We start from the raw sequence: 12223 nt of genomic DNA on the forward strand, positions 1-12223 counted from the left end.
CATCCTGCTCACCAGAGATAGGATATTTGAGCCCAGAAGGCTATATGAAGAAACCTTATTACTTTGTATTGATTTACTACCAAAGCCCAAAGTCTGTTTACAGTTTCTCACTAATGGGAGCTCTCAAAGTTACGTTTTCTTTGTCTTGTCAATTCCTGACAGATTTCTTGTCTCTTTGTCTGAAAAGTATAAAAACCACATGCCTTGGTCATTCTTTAGGTCTCAGTTTCATTACTGGGTCTTTGTGTGCATGTAATAAAGCTTTGGGGTTTTTTTTCTCCTGTTCATCTGTCTCATGTAAATTTTATTCTCAGTCCAGCTGGAAGACCTTTAGGGGTAGAGGAAGAATTTTTTCTTCCCTTCAGATCCTTCTGTACAGAGAACATGCTAGAACCCTTCCCTCCTTTCCTGATTTCCAACTAGAAGGGACTGCCCAGACTAGACTATGGTCTTGCCTTGTTTTGACTAAGTGGCTAGTGGCAAATTCGTGTGTTTCTGTGATTACGGTGTCATTGAGAAGCCTGGTTCCTGCCCCACCCTACCTCTGAGTGTTTACTGCCTACAAGTTGCTGGAAACTAAATGTTCTAGCACAGAGGAGAGCGATCTCTTTAGGCATGAGAGCAGCCAGCCGGGCTGAGCGGTGCCCAAGGCTGTCCCTGGCTCCCTCGCCTAGACTACTGATTGGCAGAGGAGATAAAACAAAAAAACAAAAAAAGCAGTGGTGAAAGAATGGAAGAACAGGGAGAGGAAAACAAGAAGGCATGAAGAAGGACAAAAAGTGGTCAGAATAGAGCCTGCAGATGCTGAATTAAAAAGTGGTCGTAGTTTCTGAATGGAAATGTGTCTCAAGCGCCACACCAGCTTAACTGGTATAAGAAAGACTGGAGACAGAAATACTTACTTCCACTCTTCTCTGAAATTTTAAGTCCTCTGTTTCTTTAGGTACAAAGAGGGCTTGCCAAAGAATTCTAAGTGGGGAAATGCCAAGTCAGGCTTTTATCTTTGTGTCCTTGGTATTCACTACAGTGTTTCAGACATATTAGGTCTAAGGGAGGTGTGGGAGGAGTAAATAAGGCTTGGCTTTTTTTTGGTAGCTTCTATGTCCTTGCAATAACTCCCTAACTCCCTACTGCAAAATGTGTGTGTGTGTGTGTGTGTGTGTGTGTGTAAAATACATTTATATAAAATACATATACATAATGTGTGGTAGTAATTCTGGGCTGGAGTCACTAGAGGGAGGCAGAGGAATGTGAGAAAAGCCACCAGGAGCCTGGACTATCCTAGACTTAACGCATGTACTGCATTGACCACGCAAAATTAGAAATCAGAAGAATTAGATTCTTCTGCCTTGCCCTTAATTCAAAATGTGTGTCTACATTTAATCAGTGTAATCGACCCATTTCCTAAGAATAAGAAGAAAAAAACCTGCTTAATGTAGAGCCACAAAGAATTAGTGGGTCCAAGTCAGAACAGGCTATCAGGTCATCAGGTCAGTGCTCTTACTCAGCAGGAAAACATGTGAGCACCAGAGCCTTGAGCCACGTACTCTCTAGCTATGCAACTTTCACCAAGTCATTGGTCCTCTCTGAACCCGTTTTTCATCAGTAAAAGAGTGATGATAATCGTTTCTACTTTGTTAGGTTGCTATATAAACTAATTAATGGAAAGACTTCTTCATAAAACAGCAAAGAACTACATGGATGTAAATCCAGTTATTAACCATGAGTTCAAGATTTGAAGTTTTTCTACTTAATCGTGTTCTGAAAGTTCTCCAGGGAGAGAGTCCACAAACCATAAGTTGTGGAAAGGAAGGAGTTATGGCCTTCGCTCTTAGCATCTAATATAGTATCTGGTGAACAGTAGGTAATTTTTTAAAGTTTCTTAAATGAATGAGTAAAAACACTTCCATGTAGGGAAACCATAAAATTTAATATCTAAAATAAACTTTTTTTTTTTTAACTGAAAGGAGGCACTATTAGTAAGTACTCCAGGAAATGGGTCAAAAGCAGGACTGTGCCAGGCCAGCCAGGACATAAGACACATGGTCACTCTACTTATATAGCACTTAGTATGCCGTAGTCACTACCCCAAACATATTATATAATAACTCATTTAACCTCCATAATAATACAGTGAGGTTGGTACTATTATTAACCGTATTTGACAAATATTTATTGACTATGACATGTCTCAAGTCTTCTAGATTCTTGGAACACATCAAAACCAACAACCACAAAAACAATGATTTCTGTCATTTAAGGGGAGGGGATGAGAAAGTCAGACAGTAAACTATAAACATGAGAAATAAACTGCAGAGCATATGAAAACTGCAGATAAAAGCAAGAGACACTGGCGTGTTGAGTGAGTAAATGTGAGTGCAGAAATATCATGTAGGTTGCCTACCATCTCCAACCGAGATGCTGGAGTGACTGAGCCTCCATCCCAACTGAGGTGATCTGTCTCCAGTCCCTGCTTTCAGCCTCAACACTGTTTTTATTTCAATTTTTTTGTTTGTTTAAAGATTTATTTATTTATTTATTTATTTGACAGAGAGAGACACAGCAAGAGAGGGAACACAAGCAGGGGGAGTGGGAGAGGGAGAAGCAGGCTTCCCGCCAAGCAGGGAGCCCGATGTGGGGCTCGATGCCAGGACCCTGGGATCATGACCTGAGCTGAAGGCAGACGCTTAACGACTAAGCCACCCCAGAGCCCCTTTATTTCAGTTCTGACATGCACCTAATCTTGCTCCACATGCAAATTCATTTCCTCCATAAGTGGCAGAGAGAAGCACATAAAGTCTGGTGAGCCTTTCTTAAACTCAACTCAGTATCCTTCTTCTATGCCAGACATTTGCCACAACAGATGACGTGATTAGGGTTACAGCTGAGCTCACGCTGGGTGTTGGGCACCTGGAGCTGCTTGCCTGCCCCACAGGAATGAAGGCTCTGTCTGGAGAACTCTGTGTTCGTGAATTTGGGGCAATGGCTAGACAAGTCCATCACATAGTAATAAACAAATGACTCGGAGGGGAAGGGACAGGCTCTCAGGAAGCCTCCATTGCTTGAACGAATACTGGCCCTTAAGCATGCTTGAGCCAGTGAAACCATATGATGTTGAACTTCCTCTGCATCCCCCCACCACCATGCTCTCCATCTCTTGTGTGTGCTTCTTGCCCTTCCTCATCTTGTGACTCTGGCAGAACTCCAGGGTGGTTATTCAACCTGTCTCTAGACGCTCTGGGCCAAAAAAGGAAGAAAGGGCAAGTGCAGGCTCCAGGGCAAAGCTGACTGCCAAAAATCACTGTCAATGGCCTGAGGCTGGCCAGTGAGCACAAAAGGATCTTTAAATGGGAAAGTCAGCCTGCAGAAAAAGATGAAGCATATTCCCATGCAAAGGATATCCACATGCAAAGGGATGAATACACATACTGTATACAAAAATTAACTCAACAAATCATACACCTAAATGAAAAAAATAAATAAAACTACAAAATTCAGACGAAAAAATAGGGGAGTAAATCTTCATGACCTTGGGTTAGGCAAGGATTTCTTAGACATGACAACAAAAACACAGAAGAGAAAAAATTGATAAATTGGGCTTTGTCAAAAATAAAAGTGTTTGTGCTTCAAGCAACATTAAGAAAGTGGAAAGACAGTTAACAGACTTGCAAAAAAATATTTGCAAATCATATATCCAATAAGGGCCTAGCATACAAAATATATAAATAATTCTTACAACTTAACAAGAGAAAGACAACCTAGTTTCAAAATGGGCAAAGGATATAAATGGACAGTTGTCTAAAGAAGATATACAAATAGCCTACAAGCACATGAAAAGATGCTCAATCACTAGGGAAATGCAAATAAAACCACAATGAGATGCTACTTCGCACCCACTGGGATGGCTGAAATTAAAAACATGGACAATCACAAGTGCTGACAAGGACGTGGAGAAACTAGGACCACCATACACTGCCGATAGGAGTGTAAGATGGTGCAATGACTGTGAAAAACAGTTTGGCAGTTAAATGTTAAACAAATAGTTCCCAGATGATTTAGTAGCTCCTCTCTAGGTATCTACCCAAAAGAAATGAAAACATACGTCCACACAAAGATTTATACACAAAGCTTCATTACAACATTATTCATAATAGCCTAAAAGTGTAAAAAATCGGGGCACCTGGGTGGCTCAGTCGTTAAGTGTCTGCCTTCTGCTCAGGTCATGGTCCCCGGGTCCTAGGATTGAGCCCCACATCGGGCTCCCTGCTCCTCGGGAAGCCTGCTTCTCCCTCTCCCACTCCCCCTGCTTGTGTTCCCTCTCTCACTGTGTCTCTCTCTGTCAAATAAATAAATAAAATCTTTAAAAAAAAAAAAGTGTAAACAATCCAAATGCTCATCAAATGATGAATGGATATACAAATGTGGTATATCCATACAACAGAATACTATTCAGCAATAAACAGGAATGATATATGCTACCATATGGATGAAATTCAAAAATACTATGCTAAGGGCCGTGTCTCCCCTACCCTCAGCCTCCTGAGCTATGACCATTTGCATGGAGCCGCTGGGGAGGCACATGTAGTTGGGGTAGGAGCAGTGGTAACTAGCTGCAGGCATCCTCACGGTGTCCTCCTGGGGAAGAGATAAGAGTCAAATGGAGTTGGCAGGTTCCAACTTCCCTGGGGGCCATTTGAGTCCAGTAACCGGGGAAGAATGCACTCAGTGCTCAAAGGAGAACCAGGGAAGAAGTAGCTCTTCACCTGAAAAATGTTCGCTTTGCCTCTGTTGTGAATTATTTTGTGGAGAAGGAGAATTACCATCATGTCAGTAATATTAATGAAAGGAGAGGTGGATGTGACTCCAGAACCACAGAATGGAGAGCCTGAAAAAAAATGAAAGCTGGAAGTGGGAAGAGTATCCTCACTGGACCAGCCTTTCTGGGCACCACGTTGCTTACGGGAACAAGGCTCTGACACATTTAAAGAAGATGTGGACCATCTGGTAGGATACAAAGGACATCATCTCTAGGGGAACAAGAAGGTAACCTGATTTATTTAAAGAAGACAAAATAAGGTCCAGTTAGAGAATGAAAAGAATCTACATTTCAGAACAACTCCACTGTATGTAAAAAGTTCCATAGGATTGTCAGCTTATTTGCTACCTCTTACTATTCCCACCACCCTTTCAGTCAGTACTTGTGAAACATTTTCTGGCACGGTGTCAATGAGATGCATTTCAGACTCAGAAAATGTGATAAATGGTGACCTTGTGGTGATTCTGCTTTCCATACTTCTCTCCGATCCTGACTATGCAGCTTGTTGCTCCAGCTTGCATGGAGTGGAATGCAATAGAACTTGCCTTGCTGTTTCGGTTCAAATAGGGATCCTAATTCAGATGCTAACGCCGTATGCCAGTTGCAGAATTTACCGTGGTTGTTGATTTTCATCTTATTTAAAACAAGACAGTTTTGCAGCTGTACTGGGACAGCCCTTACAACGACTGTGAACAGGACAGGTCATTAGGGTACTTGCCAGGTTTCTGATTGGGAACCTAAGCCAAGAGAAGTGAAACAACCCCTCTGGGGTTTTATCCTATGGTTAACATAATCTCTGTGAGATCCAGCTTCCTTGTATGTAAAATGAGATTGGACTAGGGCTGTGGTTCTCAAAGTGTGGCCTGGGGAGATCCTTGAGACTCTTTCAAGGGCACTCAAGGTCGAAGCTGTTTTTGTAATGCTAAGACATCAGAGGAGTTTTCCGGAAGCTACATGATGTGTGATATTGTAACAGACTGAATGCAAGAAGAAACCAGGCAAGCCTAGGGCTAAAACTCTCTTTGAAGTTTATCTCAAATACACTTGATAAGGAATTCATTGAGGTATCTCTTTAGTCTAGTACTTATCCAAGCAGATATTTTATAGCTTCAAAAACTTAACCACAGACCTGTAGAGCTTTTCCATATCTGCTACATTTTTAGTAGACAAACTCATTAGGAGCCTGTGAGGTTTATTGTTTTAGATTCACCCAATTAGACAGGAAGGTTTATTTCAATGGAAAGTAAAAATTACCTGGGCTCTTATGCATAGGAAAAGGTAAAACAAAAAGTTTCATATTAGAAGGAGAATGCATTTACCTACTCCAGCACCTAGTATGCTCAGTTGGCATACAGTAATCACTCAGTAAATATTTCTCCAAATGAGCAGGATTTACTCTTAAGTAGACAGTTAATTCTTAGATGGTTTGAAAATTACCATTAATAGAAAAAAAAAAAAAACTAATGCTGACTACTAGCAATATTCTCATAAAATTAAATGTCAATTTAAGTTCCTGAAATACACCTCCCTCTGCCAGGATGCTGGGGAGTCTGAAATATCTCTTCTTCTATTTGATACATCAAGCCCTAAGGTGTCCTTTATCCTAAGATAACCAAGTGCAACATCCTACCAAAGGTCTTTCCAGTGGAGTTTGATGTGAACTCGGCCTCCCTTGGAAGAATGGTTCCTTGACCTTCGCTGTCAGCTTTCCAAATAAGACAAATGCTTTCAGATGAAAAATTCTCTTCTTTGGGGCACCAAGGATGATGTTAACTGGACACTGTGGAGAAGGAAAGTTCAGGTAGTCATCTGTCCGAGGGGGGAAACAGTGTTCTTCCAACATAAAACCAATCACATACTGATGCTTCCTTTATGTTTTTTTTAAATGAGATTATTTGTGTTGTACTTAGAAGTTAGTGCTGCACTCAAGTAGCATTTGCAAAAATGCAAATTAAAGATAATAATATGAGCTGAGAGGTGTGTGCCAAACCTTCCATTTTATGGACTTCAAGAAATTGAACATACAAGTCCATACATAAAATTCTCCACAAACATTTAATTTGCATCTACTATGTGCCAAGTACTGTGACAGGTGCTTAATAATATTTATACTATAAATTAAATCTATCACACATTTACTTAATCTCAAATTCCCATTCTTGATTCTGTCACATTTTTATGTTTAAATGTTTAAGTACTTGGTTTTTTGCCTAACAATATTGCTTAATAGCTTTATATGCAACAATGTATCATTCCTCATTTTATTTATGAGAACAATTCCTGGGCAAAAGGAACAAAGCAGCAAGCAAGGAAGCCAAGCTGTTCAACAGCTTCAGTTTGACTTCATACCCCTGTTCTTTTTTTTTATTCTTTTCAGATTCACTTTCTACCTATTGTTTGATATTTCCCCAACAATACTATCTACAGCTCAGACTGTTGCTCTAAGCTCCAGATCCAATCACACGAGTCATTGCTACCTGAGATTTTCCACATCCTTCTACCGGACATGTTCCCCATTGCATTTGCTCTTGTGTTCCTCTCAGCGAATGACTCTGCCCAGCTAATGAACTGCCCAAATTAGACTCCCTTTCCCCACATAAAGCAGCCACTTGTTTTTGTCCATTCTGTTTCTCTCATGCCTTTGTTTGTTTGTATGACTTAAGGTTAAAATGGCAAATGTTATGTTATATATATTTTACAATTTTAAAAGATTAATAGTGTTATATACCAAAAAGCATTAAATTGTGCACCTTTTTTCCAGTGTAATTAACATACAGCGTTATATTAGCTTCAGGTGTACAATATGGTGATTCAACAATTCTGTACATTTCTCAGTGCTCATCACAAGTGCACTCTTAATCCCCATCACCTATTTCCCCCATCCCCCACCCACCTCCCCTCTGATAACCATCAGTTTGTTCTCTGTAGTTGAATATGTTTCTTGGTTTGTCTATTTTTTTCTTTGTTCATTTGTTTTGTTGCTTAATTTCCACATATGAGTGAAATCATATGGTATTTGTTCTTCTATAACTTATTTCACTTAGCATAATAATCCCTAGATCCATCCATGTTGTTACAAATGGCAAGATTTCATTCTTTTTATGGCTGAGTAATATTCCATTGTACATATATACCACATCTTCTTTATCTATTCATCAGTTGATGAATACTTGGGCTGCTTCCATAATTTGGCTATTGTAAATAATGCTTCAATAAACACAGGAGTGCATATATCTTTTTGAATTGGTGTTTTCATTTTCTTTGGGTAAATACCCAATAGAGGAATTACTGGCTCATTTGGCAATTCTATTTTTAATTTTTTGAGGAACCTCCATACTGTTCTCCATAGCAACTGCACAAGTGTGCATTCCCACCAACAGTGCACAACGGTTCCTTTTTCTCCACATCCTCGCCAACACTTGTTGTTTCTTGTGTTTTTTAGTTTAGCCATTCTGACAGGTGTGAGGGGATATCTCATTATAGTTTGGATTTGTATTTCCCTGATGATTAGTGATGCTAGATAAATTCCTAGAAACATATAACCTCCCAAAACTGAATCAGGAAGAAATAGAAAATTTCAACCGACTGAATATCAGCAATTAAATTGAAGCAGAAATCAAACAACTCCCAAAAAACAAAAGTCCAAGACCAGAGAGCTTCACAGGCAAATTCTACCAAACATTGAAAGAAGAATTAATACCTATTCTTCTCAAACTATTCCAAAAAATAGAAGAGGAAAGAAAGCTTCCATATTTATTCTATGAGGCTAGCATTACCCTGATACCAAAACCGGATAAAGATACTACAAAAAAAAGAGAACTACAGCCAAAATTACTGATGAACATACATGCACAAATCATCAACAAAATATTAGCAAACCAAATCCAACAATATATTTTAAAAAATCATTCACCATGATCAAGTGGGATTTATTCCTGAGTTGCAAGTGTGGTTCAATATTCACAAATCAATCAGTATGATACACCACATCCGTAAAAGAAAGGATAAGAACCATATGATTCTTTCAAGAGATGCAGAAAAAGCATTTGACAAAGTACAACATCCATTCATGATTAAAAAAAAAACACAACCTCAACAAAGTAGGTTTAGAGGGAATATACCTCAACATAATAAAGGCCATTTATAAAAACCCCACAGCTAATATCATCCTCAATGGGGAAAATCTGAGAGCTTTCCCTCTATGGTCAGGAACAAGACAGGGATGTCCACTCTTACCACTGTTGTTCAACACAGTACTGGAAGTCTTAGCCCTCAGTAACCAGACAACAAAAAGAAATAAAAGGCATCCAAATTGGCAAGCAAGAAGTCAAACTTTCACTATTTGCAGATGAGATGATACTGTATAGAAAACCCTCAAGACTCCACCAAAAACCTCTCAAGCCTCTGAATTCCTTTTTTTTTTAAGTAGGCTCCATGTGGGCGTGGAGCCCAATGTGGGGCTTGAACCCATGACCCTGAGATCAAGACCTGAGCTAAGATCAAGAGTTGGAGCTTAACCAACTGAGCCACCCAGGTGCCCCTAAGCCTCTGAATTCTTCACCACATTGTCCCCACTGCCTCTCCCCTGGTCCAGGTCTTCAACACCTTTTCCCAAGACTATGCCTGCACTTTCACCCCTTTTACTGATTAAGGTATACATGACATGAAATTTACCATCTTAACTCTCTAACTTTTGACAGTACTCCTAGAGTGAGTTTTCAAAAACATAAATCTGACGATCACTTGGCTTCTTCTCAGTTTGGGGTCATGACAAACAAAGCTGCTATGAGCATGAGTACATGCTAGTTTGGGGGTTCACATGTGTACTTATTTCTGTTGGAGAGAACAAACCTAGAAGTGAAAAGCCTGGGTGATAAAGTATACGTGACCTTACTAGAGAAATTTTAGTGTGTGTAATTTATAAAAGGCCTCTTCGGATCTTGCTGGGGGATCTATAAGTCCTATTAACATTCCAGAATATTTTTAAAACTCCAAATTTTGAAATGCATTTAGACCCAAGAGTTTGGGATGAGGGGTTGCACAGTTGTACATAAAATGCAAAGTGAGCATGTACACAGCAATTTGATATGAGATACATGTGAAATTCACATTTGTTTTCCAATCCACTGCCCCATCAATGCTCATAAGGAATCTGTATTTCTCAGTCCTCTCCATTTTTCTGTTTGGGTTTATTTATTGCCATGTTCTTTGTCTGTGTTGGTTTGTAAGTGCAAAACTCCAGAGGGGTTAAGATTCTTGGATTGTGGATGGCAGTGACTGAGAAGGGTCCTCAAAGGCTTTAGACTTGGTGTTCAAACTCGGATGGGAAAGCCTCACACAATTCACATTCCGTAGGTATGGAGCAAGTTATTCAATGTGTCCTTTAGTGGCCACCCTGTGATTCTCATATGCTTGGCTATGGCCATACTTGGAGAAATACCACTTCTAAGGCAGTTTGCAGTCTAACCAATATGGCCCATAGTGCTTTGCCCAAGCCTAACATCCTTGATACGGGGTGTGCTTTTCCTAAAGGCAGCCGTGGGGTACTAAAGCATATTATTTTAAACATTGGACACTTTGAATGGAATCCTATTATAATATAGGATTGTATATTACATTGTAATGTTGACCAAATATCAACATTATTATTTACAGTTCATTAAAATGAAACTGTCGTTATACAGCAGATAGGAACACAAGTGCTCTCTTTGTGTACACAAAGTCTACGTAAGTTAGAAAAAAAAACCGAGCAGAGGGAATTTTGAAAAAGCCCACTCTTATAGCACTAAAGAGTGATGCCTGAAGATGTTTTCATACCAAACCTACAGCAACTGTGTTTTCAATGACAGAGAAATGAGTGATGTTTGATGAAGGGGAATAGAATATGTCACCCTAAAATATGCCATTTTGGCATACTGATTATTTTAAATTAAAGTTACTTAAGAAACAGCCAGTGCAAGAAGGATACTCTGACCCTCTTCCGTTCTCCTGGAACCTCAGGAAATAAACCTCCCATATGAAAGGTACCCTCCCTGTACCAGGAGGAAGAGAGATAGCCTTACTCCCAGAGACAGGGAATTTGGGTCCAAGAAGGTTATACACACAAATTCTGTTACTTCTTCATTAGTTTACTACCAAGTCTAAACCCCTTTGTCTTGTCGATTCTTCACAGATTTATTGTTTCTTTTTCTAAAAGGTATAAAAACAAACACCGTCTGGTTTAATCACTTCTTGGGGTCTCATATTTTTATGGGCTCCTGTATGTACAAAATTTGTTTTTCTCCTGTTAAACTGTCTTATGTCAATTTAATTATTAGCCAGCCAAAGAACCTAGAAGGGGAAAAGGGAAAAAATTTCCTTCTATACATGGGTCATTGACTTTATAGATAATTTTGTTGTGAGAAATAAAGGCGCTTTGTCTGTGAACCATTAAAAACACATGCACAGGGCGCCTGGGTGGCTCAGTTGGTTAAGCGACTGCCTTCGGCTCAGGTCATGATCCCAGGGTCCTGGGATCGAGTCCCGCATCGGGCTCCCTGCTCAGCAGGGAGTCTGCTTCTCCCTCTGACCCTCCCCCCTCTCATGCTCTCTATCTCATTCTCTCTCAAATAAATAAATAAAATCTTAAAAAAAAATGCACAAAAAAACCCACTGTGCAACAAAAGACCACTTATTATATGATTCCATTCTTACAAAATGTCCAGCTAAGCAAATCTAGAGACAGATAGTAGATTAGTGGTTACCTAGGGGATTAGGGGAATGGAGGAGTTGCTTTTGAGGTGATGCAAATGTCCTAAAATTAGATTCTGGTGGTAGTTGCACAACGCTGTAAATATACAAAAAGCATCAAATTGTATATTTTACAAGGGTAAATTTTGTGGTATGTGAATTATATCTCAATAAAGCTTGTTTTAAAAAATCAACTTTTTAGGAAAAAAGACTTGTTTTTAACTAATGAATTAAAATCTAGCAAATGATAATGGGAATTAATTGTTGGGCTCTAGTACTTACAGGTGATTTTTTTTTAAATTATGACTCATTTAAGTGTGATAATATTAGCATTTACCTTCCCAGAACAGAAATGATATCACTATCAATAGCTATTTGATATTGGGCAATTTTAATATCTACTCATTTTCTTTCCCCTTGAGCTGGAAGGTCTAACTACTTGCGGATTCTGTTAAGTCTGCATACATCTTACTGATAGAGAAAACTAGGGTAATATTACAGTGGTTCATTCACAGCGGTCATGACAGCTAAGAAAAGTGGAGAAACAAAAGGGTAGCTTCTGAGAGATGTACTTAGTATAATGTCCTGACAGACAGGACCTCAGCAGTGTTGATAATAATGGTTGCAGCACTGCCCTGGCATGTGGAGGTCCTTCAGGAAATATTCATAAAAAGAAGG

General features: G+C 39.4%; 1 pseudogene; it reads left to right on the forward strand.

Annotated features, from left to right (window-relative positions):
• The first annotated feature begins 4482 nt into the window (after nt 1-4482).
• On the forward strand, nt 4483-5031 carry LOC110586504 (annotated as a pseudogene).
• Nucleotides 5032-12223: the final 7192 nt, after the last annotated feature.

This window comes from Neomonachus schauinslandi, chromosome 5, assembly GCF_002201575.2.
Source record: "Neomonachus schauinslandi chromosome 5, ASM220157v2, whole genome shotgun sequence".
In the NCBI taxonomy this organism is placed as follows: domain Eukaryota; kingdom Metazoa; phylum Chordata; class Mammalia; order Carnivora; family Phocidae; genus Neomonachus; species Neomonachus schauinslandi.